Source organism: Berghia stephanieae, chromosome 7 (assembly GCF_034508935.2).
Source record: "Berghia stephanieae isolate SIO BIC M18660-M18661 chromosome 7, UCSD_Bste_1.3, whole genome shotgun sequence".
NCBI lineage: Eukaryota > Metazoa > Mollusca > Gastropoda > Nudibranchia > Aeolidiidae > Berghia > Berghia stephanieae.
Window position 1 is genome coordinate 6477864 of NC_088366.1, and position 4782 is coordinate 6482645.

The window sequence follows — 4782 nt, forward strand, 5'->3', positions numbered from 1 at the left end:
AATATCCAGTATGATAACACCTGCAAGAATAACAATGATTCTCTGTCCAGAACCCATGGTCCTTTTTCTGCTTGAATAATCAGACGTCCAATATTTTTTCGGATGTATATTTACGCACCCCCATACATCTTTGGATGATATCCATATCAAAGTTATCTATGATCCTTTTCCTGCCACGTCGTTCTACACTGGTGATCACTCTGTCGTATTGTGAAATTCCAAAACCATTGCCGTCCTCTTTAATAACTTATCGATAGATACAAGAAGACTTCTTTTCGCAGCTTTACGAGAGTGGAACCAATAGAGATTCCGTACCGTATCGTGTTGTTTAAGAGCCTTATATGTTTTAAAACCTTTAAAGGTCACGTGAAACGTTCATGCATAGACAAAAATTTGTCTTAAAGTTATTTAAATAGTGTTTGTTAATTTGACAATATTGTGTATACAATCACTATTTCAAATGATTTAAAGCGAGGGATTTCATATCAGTCTTTGGTAATTGCGACATGATGTAGATAATATGCCATAAATAATAAATTCAAAATTTAAAGTAGTTTTTTATAGTTCTTAAAGAAGAAAACTTTTTTAATACGGCATCAATACGGTCCAAAATCTAGATTCAGTTAAGACAAATTAATTCAGACACACATTTTTACAACTTCTGAGAAAAATCAGAAAAACACGCGCCATCAATAAAAAAATATGACTATAGCAGTATGTAGTAGTAGTAGTAGTAGTAGTAGTAGTAGTAGTAGTAGTAGTAGTAGTAGTAGTTTGTTGTAGTAGTAGTAGTAGTAGTAGTAGTAGTAGTAGTAGTAGTAGTAGTAGTAGTAGTAGTAGTAGTAGTAATACTAATAGCAGCAGTAGTAGTAGTAGTAGTACTAATAGCAGCAGCATCTGTAGTAGTAGTAGTAGTAGTAGTAGTAGTAGTAGTAGTTAGTAGTAGTAGTAGTAGTAGTAGCAGTAGTAGTAGAAGTAGTAGTAGTAGTAGTAGTAGTAGTAGTAGTAGTAGTAGTGGTAGTAGTAGTAGTAGTAGTAGTAGTAGTAGTAGTAGTAGTAGTAATACTAATAGCAGTAGTAGTAGTAGTAGTAGTAGTAGTAGTAGTAATACTAATAGCAGCAGCAGTAGTAGTAGTAGTAGTAGTAGTAGTAGTAGTAGTAGTAGTAGTAGTAATACTAATAGCAGCAGCAGTAGTAGTAGTCGTAGTAGTAGTAGTAGTAGTAGTAGTAGCAGCAGCAGCAGCAGCAGTAGTAGTAGTAGTAGTAGTAGTAGTAGTAGTAGTAGTAGTAGTAGTAGTAGTAGTAGTAGTAATAGTAGTAGTAGTAGTAGTAGTAGTAGTAGTAGTAGTAGTAGTAGTAATACTAATAGCAGCAGCAGCAGTAGTAGTAGTAGTAGTAGTAGTAGTAGTAGTAGTAGTAGTAGTAGTAGTAGTAGTAGTAGTAGTAATACTAATAGCAGCAGCAGTAGTAGTAGTCGTAGTAGTAGTAGTAGTAGTAGTAGCAGCAGCAGCAGCAGCAGTAGTAGTAGTAGTAGTAGTAGTAGTAGTAGTAGTAGTAGTAGTAGTAGTAGTAGTAGTAGTAGTAGTAGTAGTAGTAGTAGTAGTAGAATTATATTTAAAAAAAGGTGATCACAAAAAAGAGCCATGAAATTAGTCTATGTATTTTATAACAACTGTTTCAAAATTTTGAAATCAACAGAAAAACCTCAAGTAAAGTATCAGCTGTTGTATTGAGTCACGTACAGAGTTATTGCGCTGTGATCACACGAAAGTAAACACCTGGAATGGAAACCTAACAGTTTAAATCAATGTTTTCAATGGAACACATTAATATATGAACAGGAGAATACATACTCAAAATTATCTTTCTTTTAGTCTCACAGTGAAGACATCGGCAGAGCGGTAAGTGTCTCGTTTTAACATTTTTTGTTGTTTCTTGTTTTTTGTTGTTGGAAATAATCTTTCTTTCAGTCTAACAGCTAGGGCATCGGCATGGAGGTAAGTCTATCTCGTTTTAACATTTTTTGTTGTTTCTTGTTTTTTGTTGTTGGAAATAATCTTTCTTTCAGTCTAACAGCTAGGGCATCGGCATGGAGGTAAGTCTATCTCGTTTTAACATTTTTTGTTGTTTCTTGTTTCTTGTTGTTGGAAATAATCTTTCTTTCAGTCTGAACAGTTAGGACATCGGCAGAGAGGTAAGTCTATCTCGTTTTAACATTATTTGTTGTTTCTTGTTTCTTGTTGTTGGAAATAATCTTTCTTTCAGTCTTAACAGTTAGGACATCGGCAGAGAGGTAAGTCTATCTCGTTTTAACATTATTTGTTGTTTCTTGTTTGTTTTTTGTTGGTGTTGGTGTTTTTGTTTTTTGTTTTACTTTGTTTTACTATTTTTTCGTGTGTGTGTGTGGGGGGTTTTTTTGGTTGTTTTTTTTTTTTGTGTTCGTTCGTTTGTTTGTTTGTTTTGTTAATGGTTTTTTCATGTTGTTGTTTGTTTTTATATTTAATATGTAAATTATTCGTTACTCTCCAATGGGTGGTCGGAGGGCTTGCGTGTCTCAGTGATCTTTCGAATGATGCTGGTAAATATACCAATGTATGACAGGACGACAGTGAGAAGCCAGTTTGACCTATCCACCCTCAGGGTAAAGTTGAGCGTTGAACCGAGAAACCATCCCTGAAAAAAAAAATCAAGTTACAGAAACATATTATAAGAACAACTTGTTGGCGGCAAAGTGACAGCAGCTTCTAATGGACTCATACTATTATGTTATGATGATCTATTCGGGAGTGAAGTCGCTGCCGCACTTGTGTACAGTCGTGAACCCGCCCGATGGCCTCATCACAACACAACTCTCAACTAGATGCTCTGCTCGGTTTCAGGTTCTTGTTCACATGTACATGTGAGGTTGATGGAAAGTACCCACTGATCAAACGTCGATGTCGTTAGGCAGGTTCTTAATCTCAGCCGATTTGTCGCTACTCAGTACCTCATCTTGCTGAAACAGACGCCTAGCTATTTCTCTCCCACTTTCGAGGAGTCACCTCGAGGGACCGAATTAGTCCAAGTCGACTTCCATATTGTATGTTCAACCCTGTACAAAATCACGGAAGTCAAATACAAGGTTTGCCGGGACTAATTTCGTCTCAAAACGGGGGTACCGTCCATTGTGCATCTGAGAGGGGTTTCACCAGTCCCCCTCTCCATTTTGTTAAGCCAAGGCCAGGGAATCGCCTATCGCAGGACCTCAGGGGGTTGGATTGTTGTCATTATCGGGCCCCATTCTTTAGGCGTTGTGCCAGCGTTCCTGAAACTATGTGCATAGTCTTGAGAAGTTTTACATCTACCTTCTCAACGCTCTTGCTCCTATCTCACACTGGATCGCAATAATTTGCAGTGAAATAGCATAGTATTAGGACAGAAGTCCTTAGTAGCGCCTAAACCGGGGCCCCAAGTTGTTTCTGAGAGCTTCCTCAGAAGACTTGCGTTTCTCTATCTTCTGGGCAAAATTGATCAAATCTCCATCACTACTGAGTGGACAGAGAGGTCATAAAATAAAGTCTTCAACTGCATATTGGGGCCATTGCGACCTTTTCCCTTTAAGGTGAATGTTTTATCAACTGAGTTACCTGGACCGCTATACTTTGGTATTTCGGTAGCTGGCTGAGAAAACCCGGAAAGATGCGCCAATTTCATAAATTGAGTTATGTATGCAGTGGTAAAGACCACATCTTTCTGATCATTTATCACTTAAAATTTTCTTTCTATGTCTGTTAGAACCCAAGTTATGAATTTATTTTCTGAATAAAATTTGTTGCTATGGGAAACACTTTATCTTAGATTTTGGCTCATATCTCGAATCGAAACTTGCTGCATCTTCCCGGGTTTTCTCAGCCAGCCGCACATTTTTAAAGTCTAAATCAAACAGTTTTACAGCATATCGTAATACAAAAATGCATAATATCGGTGATCAAAAATGTTGCTCTTTGCTGGACGTCCAAAGACCAAAGAAAGCGTGGCAGACAAAACCAGGTACCGTGGTGGAGGGGATTAGACGTTAGAGCGAGTCCTGAGGTCTCCGGGTCGACAGGTTTGTGACAGAGATTCCTCTTTGTTGTCAACAGGCCATTGGGCAAGTGTTTGCGACTATGTCGTCTTGTGGTATGACGCTCGCTTTCGGATCGGAACGTCCTAGGTTCGAGCCTCGCTCGGCGCATAGTTGAGTCCTTGGAAAAGGCTCTTTACTCATATTCCGTTCCCGTACTCAGCTGTAGAATATAAGTACCTGGCCGTTAACAGCGTTGTCTCTGTCGGGGAAAAAATGTAATATCTCCTAATAGGCGTTATGTCTTGTTCTACATGTTACGTGCTGCTGTTGATCTGGGACCCTTTGTAAAGCGCTTTGAGCGCGTTTAGTGAATATTGCGCTCTATAAAAAATCTAAAAGGAGAGTACCTATGATGAATCTGTCATTATATCAAATACCAGCTTGATAATAACTATCATGTTCATTGATAGGATCGGTAAAAATGAGTCGAATTAACTTTGTCTATGTGGTCCCTGGCCAGGCACTTTACACACATCATCCGAGACGACTCAGGTGTGAATGTGTATCCAACAAAACTGTAGGCAGAAATGTGCACATTGTAAGATCGTCCAAAAGATGACTTGTACCTTATAAGATTGAAGATATGGTGCCAAAAGATTGTTTGGAGAATGTATAAAGAAAACTATTTGAAACGCATTAGGTTAGTAAATCCTTTGAAATTAGATAGCTCTATTCAA

The 4782-nt window shown here is 38.0% G+C and overlaps 1 protein-coding gene across 1 annotated transcript in view; it reads left to right on the forward strand.

The window, feature by feature from the left end:
* The first annotated feature begins 1825 nt into the window (after positions 1-1825).
* Positions 1826-4782, forward strand: part of LOC144976105 (uncharacterized) — a 9737-nt gene continuing 6780 nt past the window's right edge. The window contains exon 1 of the mRNA XM_078920287.1: positions 1826-1901. The gene's annotated coding sequence lies outside the window, so the exon portion shown is untranslated. The remainder of the gene's footprint in view (positions 1902-4782) is intronic.